At 29.3% G+C, this 20,617-nt stretch overlaps 1 protein-coding gene across 2 annotated transcripts in view; it reads right to left on the bottom strand.

Annotated features, from left to right (window-relative positions):
• Positions 1-20,617, bottom strand: part of LOC100165691 (cytochrome P450 306a1) — a 35,444-nt gene that overhangs the window by 12,963 nt on the left and 1,864 nt on the right. The window contains exon 1 of one of the 2 annotated variants that reach the window (XM_016808389.2): positions 10,650-10,839. The exons of the other annotated variant lie outside the window; for it this stretch is intronic. The gene's annotated coding sequence lies outside the window, so the exon portion shown is untranslated. Of the gene's footprint in view, positions 1-10,649; positions 10,840-20,617 lie in introns of those variants that run through there. 2 annotated transcript variants of the gene reach the window in all.

The following is a 20,617-nucleotide window of genomic DNA, read 5'->3' as shown; positions in this document are numbered from 1 at the left end:
TTCAAAACAAAAGAATAACCCCCCCCCTTGTATCCGCCCTTGTTATGCTCCTTACATCTGCTGTCTTAGCGGAACGATTAGTGTTTTCTCTTCAGCGACACGTCTGTGAGTGGTTTTCATTGCATCGACATTGCACCGAATTTGTGACTATATTACCTATTGTATTCATGTTTGTCTTTTAATAGTTTATTAAATAATACAAAATATCGTACAATTTAATATAATATAATATACAAACATTGTATAATAATGATTATTTTACAATTTATGTACCGCTGCTATAATAGTTGAAATTCGTATTTGATTAAATATTGATCGTAAAAAGAGACTAGCTACTTACAACTACATAATATTATGTTTAGTATTAATAAAATATTTGATAAAAATGTCTAGTATTTTAAAATGTTGACCTAAAAAAATATAATATAGGTACATTTGAATACATAAGACGTGTTGATACGAGTCGCAAATAATCAACATTCAACAATATTTAAGGACATTGGTTTCTGCTTAGTTAGTGAATGTATTGAATTAATTTAAGCAACAATTATTATGCATGATATTGAAAAATTAGAAAAACAATTAATTAATATTTATTTATTATGTACTTACCTATTTAAATTATTATGAAATATCAGTAAGTAAATCTAATAGTTGTATTTAGTAGTATTATATTATTATGCGTATAGTGCACCAACACAATACTATATAATACTATAAGGTACCCATTTAGCGATTAATATTATTAACTTTAGTAGAAATTTAAATTAAATAATGGTGAAAAAATCACTTAACGAAATTAGTGTGTTGTTTGTGGTGACAAATGCAATAAGACATCCCGTGCATACATAGGTACATATACCTATAGGTATTATCTATGCATATTTAATATATTATAAGTTTTGAAACACGTGAAGAAAATTACTAACTATATATACTTATAGATATTGTATGCAATAAAAACGGTTCATTGAACTATCCAGACGTTCTCCACATTACAACATCACAATATTTGAAAGACGTTCCCAACACGTCGTATAATACCGCGCATATCATGATGCTGAACCGGCAAAAGTCGAAACATTAAGGCAAATAATTATTATAAATACGAAGAGCCTATGTTATTATCGTGATACACCTAGGCTACAGAAATAGTGTTTTGCAGTAGCTATACACGCTTAGGATAGATAAAAAAAACTAGATGGATTATCTTCAGTTAAGCATCGGCTGTATAATATATGAACAGCTCGCGTAATTATGTACATATTTACCTGTATACCGTTTAAAACGACGTATCTATAACAGTCCATAGATCGCCGTAATATTATAAAGTAACCATATTATAGTACATATATATATGCATATTATACATTAAAGTATACAACATAATATTTTGGCCTTAAACAAATGCCCACTATACGATTTGTATTTAAAACGAACATTAGAAACCACAGTGACACCAATCTAATATGAAAACTGCCCCGCATGGCCATGTTCTATCGCTTGCGTAGAAAAAATATTATGTATCACGGGTAGAGTATAACTATATGATAGATATTCTACACAATTTTTTTTCAAAATTGTTTTTGAACTCTCTCTCTCTTTATATATAAATAAATATATAGCACAAGCTTAGCTAAAGAGAGACTAGAAAACTGAATAATTTACATGTTATGAATACATTTATTAATTATTTACTCCATTTAATAAGATAAGATTATATTTATAGTAATTGCTTGAGATGCGGATGTTATGTGAAACCGGTGGTTTGTATCAAAAACAATGTCAGCAGGAATCCTATCCCATGTACCTATAAAGTGCTCGGAAGTTGTTGCATTCGCGTGTTTTTTTGAGAGTTTTGACTAGGTAATATTGTATTATGTATTTTAAATCCATAGTTGACGCACAATTTCCCGTAAATATTAATAAAGTAGTAAATAAGTATAGTAAAATACCTAAGTATTTACTAAAATTATAAAATATAAAAAAATTATATTATATAAAGAGCTCCGACTACTCTACCTAAAAGAGTACCTTGCACCTATAAATTGTTATACCTTATGTCCATATTATGTATTCTGCAGTGTATATTATATTATTATCAATCTGCCTCCCAACCGCTCCTAAATTCTTCAATTGCATAAACGCTCTTTTAACGTATCGTTAGTGTACTGAACGTTTCAAAATGTGGCAGGTATCTATGTAATGTGGCTACCATTTCCTGGGTTGCAAATATTCTATAATACTCGCTTATGATCGAAACCACGTGTTTGTCACGCAATGATGGTGATATAACTATGACTCACGTGGTGCAAAATCGAACGAAAAACAACATCCGAAATCCTATTAATTTACCACTTTTAATTGTTATTAATATTCACGAAATAAACAAATTTGTAAAACGTCACTTTTAACCTTGTCTCTAAATTTATACTCCATAGTTCAATCGTCGTATATGCTAATGTAAACATATTCATGGTCATTGGTTCAAGTCCGGTCATTTATTTACGGTATTTAGAGACGAATTAATTGTAGTATTTAATGGATTAAAGTATTAAACACTGCAGCGTTACACACATAGTATGCACGTGTATACTTTCATACTACCTATATAGATCAATTTATGGTATTTTAATAATTTATAGGCAGGACTGTTGTAGGAGCCGGGAGGTATCTGACACGTGGTATCACAACCAATTTATACCACCTATATAGAACATAATAGTTATTCGAGTATCCCGAGGCCCACGTGGCCACGTGTCGAGGGGCATTATTTTATTATGATATAGGTACCTAAGTTACCTAACTACCTAAGTACGTCGCTCGTCTTTGCTTTTACCTATTATAATGCAATAATAATAATAATAATAGAGGTCCATTAACATACATTTCAAATAAATGCAAATTTGTTTATCGAAAACATAAGTACCGAAGGCGTCCTAGGCCTATTCAATAATTAGTTGTTGCATCGCGTGGATAGTATATATAATGTGTATATTGGATATTTACTGAGTACTTCTGTAGGTACTGATTTAGATTTGGACGATAAAGTTTCGAATCGTTATTGTGACTTTCTGAAAAACAACGATCAAAATGCACAAGATAACAATTAGGCATATAATAAATTATTTGTCACACTAAACATACTATCAATAATTTAATGTAGGTATTTAGTTTGTCACCAATTTTTGAAGTTCAATATGCGGATTGCGGATAAGCTAGATCTAGATTTATTTTTATTTTTAATAATAAATCAACACTATCTAGAAGACACAACAATGAGAGTCGAACTATTCCCCACATTATGTGTCAACAATTTTTGTCTAATTATGTAAGTTTTATTAAATCTTGTATAAAAACACGTTATTCTTAGATAAGTATATAAGATTTGTTTTTTAGTTTTGAAAAACATAGTAATCTAATCATAAATGTATGTATTTTAAATAGTTTAATTAGTAAACTTTGGTAAACTATGGTAAACTATATTATGTTTATACTTTATAATAATATTATATTAATGTTATCTTATACTTTGATATTTTTGATTTTTTTTTAAGAATGATTTCCAGCAACTTTTTACTTTGTACACTGAGAAAAGAACATTTAACCGTAAAATGCTTCATATTACCCAAAGCCGGATTAAGAACCTATTGGGCCCCGGGGCTTAAACTTCATATGGGCCCTTTTGAAAAAACGTGCTTTACAAAGCCGCTCGCTACGCTCGTAGAAACATACATTTTTATAACTATTTTACAAATTGACAATTGCATTATACAAATATAAAATTAATAGGTAAATGTAATTTATGTCTATAAAGCTACTCATTTTACTGTAGTATAATAAAAGTTAATACTTCATATTTCATTAATTTAAATTCGAATTTTTATAATAACTTTTAAATTTATTAACAGTATACTTGTTTACAACAAATATCAAACAAAAGTTAATATATAAAACAAAAATCATTTTAACAAATAATTTTTTTTTCTTGCTTTACTTGAAGCCAACTCTCTTAGTCCTTCATTTAAGTCTAATGATTTTAACAAATCATTCTCAGAATATAAAATCATTTGTATGTCTAAGTTTTCTTGGGTTTGACTGGTTATATACTTATTTTTTACTCTAGTATTAATTTAGAAAAAGCTCTCTCCGTACATAAATAACATTATTAACTATTGATGATATTATTGATATCAATGAAAATATTAATTAACAGTAAAATGCGTCTTTTCTACCATACTGCTTTTATAAGTATTTACTATTTAGTTGTTTTTATCGATAAAAAAATGGTTTTTAAAATATAGAAAAACTTTTCTTTAAAATCACTAAAACAATGTGTGTCAGCTTAAAATTGTTTGGGCCCTTTTAGTTTTGGTACTTGAGAGGGCCCCAGGGCTTCTACCTCGAATAGACCCCCCTCAATCCGGCCTTGATATTACCTATTTTCAAAATCCATCATACATAATATCTACATTAGTTGTAGACACGATGCTATAATATAGAGTAGACACTAGAGGAGGACTTTAGTACTTTATACTTAAATAAATTATAAAATCAATGATACCACTAAAATAAAAATATGTAAGCCCTGTTCCTTATTATTATTTTTATTTATACAATTCTAGTTAGATTTTTTTTTAACTATTTTTTTTATCTTATACTTAAAACAATTCGCTCAAATGTTTATCACTCATCTAACACAATAATTATCCAATGTCGTATATTATTAGACATTAGGCGTCAACGCCCTTAACAATTTATAGCTGCACCGCTATGTCACCAACATTCAAACCATATGTGTATAGATATTAGCTCAGTACCTAAAATGTTCAAATAACTTTGCAACTTATAAATTCATAATTTACATTTTATGAAAGTGTTAACAATATAAATGTTGGTGATTTTCGGAATAAATACATATTGTTTTCTATCAATTTATTTCTCTCTTTTTGTCTTGAACAACTTTTAGGCTTTACCGTCTAATTAGAATGAAAATCGGTATTGTATGCCAGGCGCCAGCGATTATAAATGGATACTAAATGTTAAATCGTTCTTTATTTTAATTTTCAATTTTTGCTTATTCAATATTTCTAATAATTTCTAAAGTCAGCGATAGCGAGTTTGCAAAAATTGTATGTATATTTAACGTGTTTTTATTCATGAAACAATTATTTTCAATCGAAAGTAAAACGAATTCTTTTCAAGGTCGGATATTATATATTATTATTTTTGTGATACTTTTAACATATTCAGAATAATACATTATGAGATAATATAATATCAGACGCATATACAGTTCATGGACGATATATACAGTCGAGACGTAGAACGGAATCCCATTCAGACCTTGGGCACGATAATTACGTCGCGTACTTTTGATCATCCGACATTATGTATACCAACGAGTTTTTTTTATATTTATATATATAAACATCGAAATATAAAATTGTAGCCAATTTTTCAATACGCAGTTTAATAATATATTTGTACACAAATCATTTTTCACTGATAGAGGTTTTCATTTTTTTTTATGTTTTTATGTATATATACATTTTTTTTGTATACAATATATTATTATGTATATTATGAAGGTTTGCCCTCGTTCGGGCCTCAAACAGGTACCTAACGAAAATATTTTTTAAAAATACTTACGTATTAAACCGCTGACGTAAGGTCTTTGGCGGTATTCCATTATTATAATAGGTATATTAAACGTGGTATACCTACATAAAAGTATTGTATAAATATTATGTATTTTACGTATATATTATTATGACGTTATGTAAGTGTTAGATAAATATAATTTAAGTTATCAAAGGTTAACCCATTTTCTTTGGATATTAATAAATACAAAAACTGGATATAAATAAACAACTTAGTTTAATAGGAGGTACCTATACCTATCCAAATATCCACACATAAATATATACATAACGCCACGACATAATAAACGATATTAAACATGAATACATTTAACTACGTTCTCGGTGTTGACACAACAATTTACCAAACATACAATGTTTAAAAATATTTACACCTTTATGTCTACAATCGATGGAAGTATGGAACAATAATTTTATTTTGAAAAAAAATGTTCGATATTCAAAAAATTATGCGCATACCAAATACCAGATATAAAAGTTACGTTATAAGCTGCCGGCTGCTGAGCATTTATTGAACGATTCATGTAAATTATATACTTTGTGCGAATTCAAAATATTCACTATATTTTAAGAAAATTTAAAATCTGTTACGAAAACACTCCGGTTATCAAAGTAACTGCATGTATTAACATTATATGGAGGTACAGGTATTTCGTGAAAATAAAAAAAACCAACCAATTTGAAAATATCAATATGGCAGTATGTATATCACAGACGAATATAAGTATGCATAATGTCAATTTTATTCCAGAATCTAATTCATACGATTCAAACAATTCCAAAAAAATTAAAACTAACTTACTCATGAGCCAAAATCATTACTGAACAAAGTGGATGTCGCTCTGCTGTACAGTATAGGTTACGAGTGGGTCACTGATGTTAAATTTGAACTCAATGATATAATATCATTGTATACGAAAAACGATTCTGAGCGGAGACGGTTTGTCAGCCATTTTATATTATATTGATATTATTATTATTAATAATCCGGTATCCGGTATGCTTGCTTGGTAAATCAAAAAAAAAGTCAAAGTTTTTAATGGAATACCATTTATTAAAATTCTATTCATGGGAGCTTTGTGACTATAGTTTTGTTTTTTTGGTTGTACATAAAAGGTATTAGTAGAGCGGAGGGTGTTGGTTGGTACATTTAGTGGATTTTTTTCTAAAAGCTCGGGACCAACAATTATGTTATTTAACAATTTATAAAAGAAAAAATATCATTGTTAAACCGCCTATAATATATAGGTAATATATATAAATCGCTATAACACACAATAGTTGTGTACACACTTTTTCTCCTTCTTCTTCTTCAGCCATTAAGGCCACACTACACATCCACAATCCACGGAACTATAAAATTAACCACACAGTATTAAATGTGTCTGCGCAAAGAACATATATAAATATTTAAATAATAAATTAAATCATAATATTATTTTTAAAAAGCTTATAAAAATCAAATAATATTATGCAAAAAAAATAAATAAATGTTTTTGTACTATATCAATTCTAGTCCCTAATATGATACAAATAATATACATACACGCCCAACCTCGTGGATCATGGACTATCACTGCCTATATGATATATGATTCTGTGATACAACTATTATTAAGTTGATATCGAAATAATCATTTTAACGATATAAATACCTATATTATGTTATATTTTTTTTTTATTGCGGAATCATGTGATTTTTCATTATACTTAACTAATTATCACAGTGTATATATATTATAATAATATAATTCATAAATATAAAACATGTTGACAGTCATAAAGTTCTTAATAAATTAGTTATTTCCTTAAATTATATAAGTAGGTATGTCTGTATCATAGATCACATAAAATTGAATCGAGAATATTGATATTTAAATAATATTGTTGAATTGAAGGAAATCTACTGTGGAAATTGAAAAAAAAATAATACTCTGCGAGCACGTAAGTTCCTGGTTTCCATACATGATTTATAAGTATAAATTAATAGCAACAAAAATTACAATATTTCTTATCAGACCTGTCATAATTAATATAAAATGTATGTATTTAACATAGTTGTATTTAATTATTTAAACTGCAATATACGTTTACATGGTTAAACTATTATGTAACATAATATAATTAATTTTTATTTGTAAAAAGCCGTTTTAGGACGGTATTGCACAGATAGATGTAATCACAATACTAAAATAGATATAAATTTCCTAATTATGTATTGAATGTAGTGTATGTATTACAGTGTAATTTTGTATGAAATAAAAAAATTTGATGTTTTCTTTTCTGACACGATAACTACATTTAATACGAGATCTCACAGAAGTAGTTCATATACCGATTTATACTTTTTAAAAATACGTAAGTATGTATAATTATGTTTTTAGACATTTCATGTGTAAATGGTATTTACTTATAAGTTAATAACAGTTAGTAATATTATATTATATTTATATGAAATAATATTATATTGCTTATATCATATAGTATACTATGTGATTAGTTCGACCCACCGAATTACTAATATCAATGTAAATTATAAATATATAAGTAGTAAAATATCCTTAGGAATATAATGTAGGCCGACTGATCGTCTCCGGTCAGAATCGTTAGCCATCGTATACAATGATTTATCACAAATTTAACACAATCATATTACAGTGAACTGACGGCTACACGGTGACCTAACGGCTACACAATGACGACGGTCGCGATGGGTATACCCGGTACATCAACACCTTCTATACAGCAGAACGACTTCCCCGGATTTTTAAAAATATTTTCAGTGCCTCAGTTTGTTTTTCATCACAAACCTGGTCTGCCATGATATTTTACTTAGGTCTTAGATATTGATTTTATATTTTTACTTATACTAATAATTTAAACCTGTAGGTATACTTCACAATATTTAACGTCTACTACCACTTATACCGGAACAAAAAGTGCTTAAGAACATCTAAAAAAATTAAATATATCGCTATTATAAAATATTATAAAACCTTATATATTAAGATCATTAACCTATTCAGTCGCTCAAGAATTTTTCAGTGAAACCCAATGACGATACCAATCCAGAAATGCATTGACCCCTGAACCTAAGGCCGATGACCGTCTGGCATCTACAAATTACCAAGATGGGAAATATGTAAATTAACGAAAGAAGAACAGGGTTTGAATAACGAACTCAAAAAAAAAAAATATATATATATATGTACCTATAGTTGTCCTTGGGTGGCCGTTGACTTAACCAAGTCGTCTACAACTGTGATTCTTGAATCCAGGAGCATATTTCCCTTGATGATGGATGCCAACAACCTCCGAATGAAAGGGGTCCTCAACGTGTATACAGTATACACTAATATATATATACATATTATATAGGTAGGTACATATTTTGTCGAAAACAGTGGTTTATTGTAGAGAGTTTTCTATAGTTCAAGTTATAACTTTGATTAGGACTTAAAAAAAGCTAATTCAGAAATATCCTTATATGTATTTGTGTCTTTAACAAATCCCATGTTATTGTACAAATATACTTGAAAATCAATGCGTTAGGATTGCGATTTTAAAAGAGTTGAGTATAATATGGTGAAAATGATATAAGAAACTAAGAAAAATAAGATTAAAAAATAAATATATATTTATAATATTTTTTTAACAATTAATGATGTTTATTTGAAAAAAATATAAGTATAATATAGGAGTATCCAGGAGTGTCGACATTGGACGATTTCTCCCCTCAAGATATCGATCTAAAATTACTTTTTAACCTAATTTAAGCTTATTAAATAAAACTCATACATTTAAGAAATTAGTATGCATTTTGTTTTAATTTTATTTATTGTAAATGTATTTTAGTGTATAGATTATAAGAAAATAACTTTCTACCTTCAAAACAAGCTTGCTTATAGAAGGTAGATAAACCAAAATGTTTGTAGACAACTTGTATGTACCTATACTTTTTAATAAATGGTTATTCTAAATGGTATAACTTATTGTCATTTTATAGTTAGAAATACAACCCTTATGGCCTTATAGTATTTGAACTTATATTAACAATATTAGCCGTTCACGGATACACAGAATGAAGATTCTGTAGTATTTAAAACATTATAAGTCACATAAATGACAAATGTGTATAATTAATAACTTGTTTAGGTATTATGTTGCAATATATATATATTGCTTTCTGTTGATAATAATACACTATAATTATTTATGCGTTTATATTTATTTAAATAAGTTTTTTTAAGCTATTAGTGCATGCAGTTTATTTGCATATAGATTCGTTTTCTATCGTAAAAAAATACAAATACTACAGAAAAAATCATGAAATAAAATATCGGACTTCTTGAGCATTTTTTAATTTATTAAAAACATAATTCATTTTTTTTCAATAATGAATAAATTAAACATAAATTGTTTTCTGTATTTCAAATTCGACTATGGGAAACTGTTATACTTATCAATTAGTGTATAGTTTTAGGTACTATTTGGTTCTCTTACGTCAACAATTTAAAAGTATTTTATAAGGAAATATTTACTATTTTATTTAGAAATTTAACAAAGAATATAGTCGACAATATGTTCCAAAACAATCTGTACACTTGTTAACAGCTAATACAGTAATACTAGTTATCAATAAACAATATAAAAAAAATCTACAAAACAACAAATCTATCACCGTCGAATAAATGCCTGCCAATCCTCCCAAAAGACTTAAAAGGAAGTATTGGCTAGCGGTCGACAGTATACCAGGTTTCCGCTTGACCCTATAGGCTATCTGGCTATACGACACTATGCCACTGCAAGAACCGAACACTGCAGTTGTGAAAAGTACCTATTCGAATGATATATCATTATATTCGATGTAGGTCATGAGGATTTATCATGTAAATTAAATGACTAGTACCTAGCTGTATTATTATAATTTATATTGCATATAATATATAAATGCTCATGAACTTTTATAGATAAACGAGTACCTACCTGTAGTCATTATAGTTTATTCAAACCTTCTTGGATACAGAGGCACATTGAAAATAACAGTGTTATAAAAGGGGCGACGGGACGGCACGTCTTGAAGGCTTGCTGTGCTTCGAGGTGAGAAGAAGGTAAGCAACTCGTAATTATTAATTAAGTTGTACATACAACTTTATATGTCGTATGCGAATTTACTTATATACGTATATTTTATCGATATATCCGATCACGTGTGATGGAAAATATAATATATGATTGGCTATACCTATGTGGCCTATGGTATAGGCAAAAAATTTCGTCGCGACGTGCCTATATTGATAATTTTTCGGTAAGTATATTCTGTATATTTAATGTCAACAATATTTTTTATAACGTGACCATAAAATAATGTATCTTTGTGCACTTCGCAAATTACGAGAGCACAACCCAAACATCCGCCTCTGATATGAGCGATTGACATTGAACTACGTATATAATAATATTTCAATCAAGTAAACATTCAACCGATGCTTATATAACATGTAATGTTGCAAGGTCGAACGTTTTTGAAATTGTTGTTTATATCTTACACATAATATGTAACATTATAGGCTAAAGGCAATGCAGAGTACAACGGTGTTTTTTTTAATAACTTTAATAGCTAAAAGTTTATTGATCTTTTTGGACCGTGTTCAAGATCCTTTCCTAATTTTTTTTTAACTCGACCTCTCTTCTTTGGATATATTTACAAACTACAAAATACAAGAGAAAGGGGTCCTTGAACGAGACAAACTCATACTCAATACATGTCAACATTTATAAACAAATATAAATTTATATCATTACATTACGTATCATTATTATTTATTTATTTATGGTATTACTACATAAGTAGGTACTGTATTTAAAAAAAAAATATTATTCAAGAGTGAAATTATTTCAACAGTTTTATCGCGGAAATAAAATATGTGTAAATCACTTAGCAATATGAATTTTATTTGATGCTCAAATGTTATGTAGGTAGACAAATCAAAATAATTAAAAATAAGTACAAATATTTAGATTTTTCAATTAAATACTGATGCATTATTAATAAATAAAAATCCTAGTAAAATTATAGAACATTAATAATTGATAAAGTTTTCTTCATTATAATTTTATAGTTTAACGCGCCACACGGAAAAGCACGCACTAAACTTTCGAATCTGTAACTATCTGATGTAGTGATGTGGATCTTAAATAAGGAATAATGTATTTAAGTATTTATATATAGGTATTAAAAACATATATATATATATTCAGTTTATTTTTAAAAAAATTTTCAACATTATAGAATTTTATCAATTATAAATAAATACATTATTTTTTAAAAATTCATTGTAGGCTCCGATACCTTTTATATCTTAGGTTAAATCTAAAAATTGTCCTTCTTTTAGGAAGGGTAAATCATAATTCCAAAGTAATTCCCGTATCGCAACATCGTATAAGTATAAAAAACAAATCCATTGGAGTCAACCTTTAAATCTTAATAACATGATATTACATTATTAAGAATACCTATACTAAGGTCTAAGACTACCTAAAATAATATTTTTTTGATATATTTCAGATTATCTTTTTAAAATTTGAATGGCCACAGGTAATACACATTAGATAATTTAGTTATTTTTAAATTAATTTCGATAAATTCAAGACATTTAATAATGTTTCAGATATCCCTACTAAGATAGTTAGATATACTAATTTGTTTTTATTATAATATAATATTGTATTTTGTTTTATAGAAACCATAGACGTTTATAAAAATGTTTAACTATTTCCTATTATAAATAATTTCTAGTTAATTTTGTATTAATTGATGCCGTAGGTAACTTAAAATTGTTATTATTATTTTATGAAAAACGTTCAAGTTTGAACTTATTGGAATATGTAATAACATATTTTGTATGGAGGTTAATTTATTTTTATATCATATATATAAATATCGATCAATTAAATTTGTTATGTAAAGTACCAAGACTCGTAATAATCATATTTTATTTAGCAGTTTTAATGTCGTAGAATTCAACTTTTAAAACATATGGTTGGACTTATGTTATATTGTATCCAATTACGTTTGTCTTATTCATACCAATATACAATAGTGTTACAATATTATGTTTAAGTGAGGTGGTTAGGTTAAACGTATACGATATCGTTATCGTATATGAATGTCAATTTTACTACACCGTTAGTACATTTGTATTATACATGTAAGATAAATCTAAAATCTAAATTGTATAATAAATATATCTCGTGACTATATTATTATATTCAATAGATATCCATCTTAAAAATAAAAATTATCAAACGCCGACGTCATAGCAGACCCATATTTTCCAATATCTACCTATAAGAATGAAATTTGATCTACAATAACTTGCACGGACTCATTTTCTATACAAAATAAATATGAACCTAACCTAACGCAAGCGTTATATTATAGAAATTTCCTATGCCTATTACATAACTCGTTATTATTGTCGGCGATATACACACACACACACACGAACGACACTCACGCATATATATTATGATATAAATTATAAATTATATTATACAATATAACAGTCCGTATTGTATAGCATGGATATAATAAATATCCCAAAACGAACAACGGAAACGCGCGTAACGTAATAATAATAATAATAATAATAATAATAATAGACGCGACGAACCTTGACTCAGTGCCCTTACAGTGCAGGACGTAAGAAGGGGAGGGGGAAAGGGCGGCGACGAAAAAAAAACAGTTAAAAAACACACATTCGAGTCAAATATGTGGATCACACACACATGACACTACACGTCGTCATATAGGTACCGATGACTGTGCAGCGTTATTATAATATTATGTTATCGTTTTCCGAGGCGAGAGGGTTTAACGTGCGCGGCGACTTGCGTGTGTGCGTGTATGCGTGTGTGTGTGCGCGCGTGTGCGAGCCGTCGTGTCCTAGTGCACTAAAATACGTGTGCCGCCCGCGTGTTTGTATACGTCGTCGGTCGCGAGCGCGGCCACGGTTCAACGACCCCCGGAACACCCAGCGGCGTGCTCGAACTGGACCACTTTCACTGTTTCCGGACGTTGAACCGGCGGCCAGACGAACCACCGACTATATTATACATATTATTATATTATATTATACGAGAGCGAGCACACACACAACACACACACAGACGCACACACACAACACACAGACGCACACCTACACGCGCACACACGCGCGAGCACACCAAAGACCTACGTGCCGCTGACTCGTCTCCCAAGAAAACAGGCCCGCCGCCGCCGACCCGCTTCATCGGTGGGTCAAGGAACTCGGTGAGCGCGCACGTATATACTTTATAATAACGATCGTTTTTTAATATTGTATTGTATACGCACGTTAATACCGCGTAGGCATGTCTAATATCAATATTTCCGTTGTTTTTCGTCATGTCGTACCACGTAGGTACCTCTATAATTGGAAAAATTAAAAATATTATTATATGTTATCACTTATCCATGTCTTACATCGATTGTTGTGGTACGTCGTATAGGGTGCGTTAAAAAGAAAAAGTACCTACCTATACAGGTGCAAAAACAAAAAATCAATCTGTAATATGATTAAACGAGAACGCAACCGATGGCTTCCTAGTATTTCTGCGTACCACGCTATATACGCCAGTCTAAAGTTAAATAACGCCGTGATGATAGATATCACTATAATGGCCTGCGTCTTATTAGTGTTGCTGTTCAGTGGCGTATTTACGGGGGGGGGTCAAGGGATCAATCCCTATCTATATATATATATAAAAGTAAGTGTGCATTTTGAATACATTTTATAACTCAAGATCCACCAAACCGATTTTGATAAAAATTTCAGGGCATATTAAGATTAATATGCAGATGGTTTCTGTGAATTTTGTATACTGTGCGATAAGTGGTTCCGGAGTTATGGCCTCTTAAGTGTACACCTGGCGACATGGCCAAAAACAACAAGTTAAGTTGCGGATTAAAATAATAATAGTGTATTGCATATTGCTTGCTGTTGGTTACGGGCATTTTTGTTGATTTGTATTATTATTTTTTGTCAATATATTATATATATCTTCTAACTATATAAATGTGAAAAGAAAATCTTTGTACAGAGTCAACTCTGGAACTTCTTATCAGATCTTCTTATTGTTTTTTTTAAACGAAAGAGTATATCACGGAGAAGGTTATTATGAAACGACATTTTAGGAAAATCCATCGGAAAAGTAGGAAATCTGGATGCCAAAAATACAGCAGTGGCGCAACAGATTAGGTTAGGATTTTGTATTAATTGATTAAATTAATCCACCATATGTAGAATACGACAAACTTGATATAACTTTGGTACTTTAGGGTTAAATCATACACTTATGTACAAACTAGGGGTCCGCGATCTACCGCAGATAGATATTGCCTACCTGATAATATACTGCTGCGAATCAGAGTTTTTATTCCGGGCAACGGAAAAGTTAAGATTAATTTTAAACACCATACACCGAATATTAAATAACGAATTGAAAAAGTTTGAGTCATATAGAGTGGGAACATTTAACGGGCAACGAAGTGCACATATTCAACTTGTATATTATAATATGCACATTTTTTTGGAGTCCTAACTAAATCTCGGAGGCCTAGAAGTTGACCGTTGTATAATTACATAAGACATGTTGTTTTGTGTCGCACATCTATACGGTCAGTCATAACTTAAAAGCTCATTTTGTGGGGCTGATATGTACATATTTCATATTTCATATATTGTCCCGAGAGGAAAAAAAAATAAACAAACATTTATGTCTTATAATATTAATAATAATAATAATTCATGCCTACATATTTGTTATTTTTTATACCTATAATAATACGCGCCAATGTATCATGCATATCATACCATATTATTTTCAGAGATCACTGGATAATCTCGAACGGAAATATGGAGTTATTTAAATCTTTATCACAGTATGTGTTTATAACCTAAAATAGAAAACGCGCAATCTAAAGTGTTCAGGACATTTCTAAATTATACCAAAATGATAGATATTATCGACTAGAAACTAGTCAAGACTAAAAAAAAATAATAGGTTCTGGCCTTTAGAGGTGATATATCACCTACATAATCACTCCTCATAATTACGCTACTGATATTAGTATATACTACTACCAATACCTAATCGATTGTGTTCTTCGACGTGCAGTTCGAATTGTAATGGAGTACTTGAAAACAACACGTGATAACTATACTTCAGCTGATGTATGAAATATATTATAATAAATTGTTAGCTTTTTATTTTAAATTTATTTACTTCTTCTTCACGCTTTTTCTGTAAATCCGTCAAACTGATAGGACGGAATGGGACCGATGATAACGATGAAAAACTGCACTTATTCAAAGTGACCAGTTTTTAAATTCGTACAATCCAATTGCATTTTAATTTATTGCACTCAACGATACCTTGGGCTCATAATAAATGTGAAGTTGACTACCTAATAGTATCTATATAATATATCTACCATACATAATATAATATTATATAGACTACCGATTAATCAATTTATTATCCATAAAACAATACGTTCAAAAGACAATCGGGTATGTACATTCGACGTAATAATATATCCATCGGAGGCAAGCGAATGGAATTTTTCAACATAAGACAATGATACTTTTTTATTAAGTCTACAATGGTATAGAAAACCACGTGGCGATGCGATTATATAGTAACAACCGTGCAGACGGACGCATGTTACTTGTAATTTATTATTACCTATATTATAGCTAGTATAAATGTATAATATAATATTTGAAAATCTTTAAATTCAACGCCACAAATGAGTCTAATCTGACATTTAATCAACAGGTCACAGGTGTTTAAATTAGATTCAAATTTTCTTTTTATTTCTTATGGTAAGTAGTATAAAATATGAAATTATTAATTATTATTAACGAATCACAACAAAGCTGATCGCATTCGAAAACGATTTCGAGTGAATTAAAATTTTTTTAAGTAGTACTCACAAAAAATAAATGGTAATCGAATTATACTTTAATACTTATAATAAATTAGAACGGATATGCAGTAAAATAAACCTTGTGTTTTGTATCATAAAATCTAAAATTTTCCTAAAATCGGTTTTTTTTGACACATGGTTGGTCTACCTATATTCTTACGTTATCATAGAAAAAATATAAAATCTTATAGTATTTGTGTTTTTTTAAAATGTTGATCGGTGTCATTATGTCAATATAACATATATTGTATATGGTATAAAACAGTGCTATATGTTATAACCGATAGATTGAAGATTTGTCATCCTTAAATCCAGTTTACCAAGTACCTACCTACCAATTGCCCTTAATAGTTACTCTACTAAGTGTCAGAAGCGATGAATACCTTCATACAGAGGCGAACTGGGAATACAAATTGGCCCCGGAGAAACAGAAAATTCGGGTAAATTTTGGGCTAGTAATAAAACGTTTATGAGTTATCGGCCCAAATTATGTATTCAATTAGCCCAGCGATGATCACCAACCCGCTACTAAAGCAAGTTCGCCCCTGCTTGCATATTGACAGTAGTGTGGTGATACAATTTCAAATCCTACCGAAAATATCATATAGGTATTAGTTACATAATATATAATATTATATAATATCACATATAGCTATAATATAGCTAACGCATGTTTAAGGCTGGTGTAATTGCATAAGGTCTCACCGCGGTCACCACGCCACTGCATATTGATATTATGTTATATATATAAGATCAATTATAAAGTCGCAGTAGGGTCGCAGTAGGTAGGGGGTGATTTATTTAACGGTCATTATCAAAAAATATTAAGGTTTTTGAAATTATTTTGTGGAGTAAATCCTGTGTCACTCCTAACAGGTTATGTAAACTTTAATACTTGGGTACTTATAAGTTATAATAGTGAACTGCTCGTTGGAAGTTTGTTTTTTTATATATTTAAAGTGTCGACCAACGTTTCGTTTTTGAATTTGTAAAAAAATATATACTTAAGCTCTTTCAAAAAATTAAAAACTTAAAACATATCGTTTTTCAAAAATATGGTTTTGCAATAACTTTGAACTGCTGTGTACAAAAAATATTTTCTTAACATATTTATACATTTCAAGATAATGATTGTTCACTATTGAAATTTTAGAAGAAACCCCCGATAGGGTTTGTAATTATTTTTATTATTATTTTTTAGATATAGTAAATCACGTTAATATCAATGCCACCACAATACAGTAGATACATTTATAGTAACTACAGTAACTTTAAATTTGTATTTATTTTATCTTTTATAATATATAATTTGGTTAAATTCAATATTTATATAGGTACTCGTAGATATAGTTACAAACTGGCTGTGGGTGGGTATGCCACTCTATATACGACCGCATTGGCACATTAAACTATAGTTGACGAAATCTATTTTTGAGCTACTGTTGAAGAATATTAATATAGTGCCTACATAAGTAGTCCATAATATATGCGGTGTGTACAAACTTTAGTTTCGGGTGTAGCATATAATATGAAATCTGCAAACTATCCGATTTCCTATTATTTTCTAACCTATAAGCTGTCCCAGAGGCCAGAACCACTAATGATGATTTAATTTAGGTCTTACCATCACAACCACATACCAATAAAATTGTATCTCTTATGAAAAGTATAATCATATCGCGGCTGGGTGTATAAATAATTAAAATAAATAACAGTACTGAGCACAAACATTGAGTTCAATAGTACTAGTTTATAGTATAATAGTCTGCTGTTTTGCGATAGCTTAAATTAATTCATGGACCTACAAGATTAATGTGCAGTATAATAAGAAAGTACTTATATCATATACCTATACTGGCTTGATGTAGAAATTTCCATGGATTTACTGTTAGTCATAGTTGATTATTATTATTAATATAATATTAGTATTTTACATAATATACCGGTGGCTGCCAGTGAACACCATCCATTATCTCAAAACATTTTTTTTTGGGAAAATAATAAATAAATGATTTTCGTAGTCTTATACTCTTATGGGTATTATTATGTAGTGAGTACTGAGTATTCAGAACAATTTATTGACGATTGTTGGCAAGTGGTTGTTCTTGAGTGACTATTGACGCTTTGTCAAATTTTTTAAAAAATATGGTCTCTACCAAAAGTACCATTGTAATTATTTACCTAATAAAAGGTGCTTTATGAAACTTTATAAGTATAGGTAACCAAAATAAAAATAAAAATAATTTAGAATCAAAAAATGCAACTTATGAAAATAACCCTCGGCACTGACGCCGATATGGAAAATATTTGAGTTGATTAAGTTTTAAGGATTAAAACTTACAGAGCTCTGCACCGCAGGCCGCAGCTGCGCAACAATGTGATAATTGACGGCCGCGACCTAAACACAGTTTAAGTACAACATCATACATGTACCATACGTCCATATACTACTTTAATATCCTCAATTGACACTCCTATATATGGTGAGTACTTACTAACTTGTACGGCACGTGTAGTTTTCTATAAATAAGTAGAGAACATTTAAGTACCTAATATAACAGCTATTATAAGTATAATAAACAGTTGTTGCGTTTCACAGGTATTGAAAAATCGTGAAAAAATTCTATGATTTGTTTCAGGGCCTTTCAGCCAAATTATTTGTTTTGTATACCTACACGCCAAAATACAAGTTCTCGATTATTAAAACATAGTTTAAAAATGTTAAAAACAACGTAAGAGTCCAGGCCCCAGAGATGATGTTTTCGAAAACCTTCCGGTTCCGAACCTACGTATTCTATGTAACTATTTTATATACAAATGGGTAGATACTTATACACCTAACATAATTATGCTTTTCCATCGTATTTTCAGTTAATTTACGGAGGGAAAAAATAATTCCATGATGTTCATAGTTAATAATATGACCATTGGCCATTAGTCGACACGAGAACACAATGATGCATTGACATTTGACACGTTATATTATATAAGTTAGATATTATATAAGAGCTGCAAAAACGTTCCTGTGCTGCAAATATCTCTGGAAAATGTGTTTAATGGTCTTACAGTCTACAGATGTACAGTGCGTAAACCTTACGCATTATATTACAAGCGGTTATTATTTTATTAATAAAAACTATCATTATTTTGAAAAGTATTAAGTAATGCTTCTTTCGAAATAAGTATTCTTTTTGGAAAATTTAAGATATATAGGTATAGAGACAAATATATAGTAATATATGCAATTCTGACATTCGTACCTACTATCCTTATTTTTCGTATATTTTTAACACAATATTATCCGATATGAAACTATGAAAGTAACAGTTTTTTTTTATTTAAAAACATTTAAATCAAATATAAGAGAAATTAAGTGGCATAAGCCGAATTTTAATACAAAATTTGCTAATTAATTCACCTCGAATTTAAATGATACTCAATGAAAAAAAAAATAGTTTTATACATTTTATATTAGTTATTAGTTTATTACTTTTTTGGTGTTTATTTATATTTATATAGGTACACAATACACAACAGCAATTTTAAAAAAGTATTCTGTCATGGTTTTCAAAATAATAAGTGTAGGTGGTAATTTAAAGATCAACAGTTAATATTCAACAAACGTCAAACATACAAGAATGAAATAAATACAGGCAATGCAAAATGTTAGAATTGTATGAAGTAAAGTAGATACATCTTAATTGGTACATAAATACATTTTTGAAAAATATTGTAGTAAGAAAGTAGGTGCCTAATAGGTACTTTACGTCTTACGAAATAACGGAAATATCGTTCAAACAGAAGGGCAAACTGTATAGGTAGGTACTTAGTGTAATCTGTAACCATCATAAGGCTGGGATTTTATGCTCTTAAAATAACTCGAAAAATGAATTAAAAAATGTATTTATTAGTTTAAAAAGTTATAAAAACGAGTTGTACA

This window comes from Acyrthosiphon pisum, chromosome A2, assembly GCF_005508785.2.
Source record: "Acyrthosiphon pisum isolate AL4f chromosome A2, pea_aphid_22Mar2018_4r6ur, whole genome shotgun sequence".
NCBI classification, from domain to species: Eukaryota; Metazoa; Arthropoda; class Insecta; order Hemiptera; family Aphididae; genus Acyrthosiphon; species Acyrthosiphon pisum.
The sequence above is the reverse complement of the archived record's forward strand: the minus strand, read 5'-3'. Positions and strand labels throughout refer to the sequence as shown.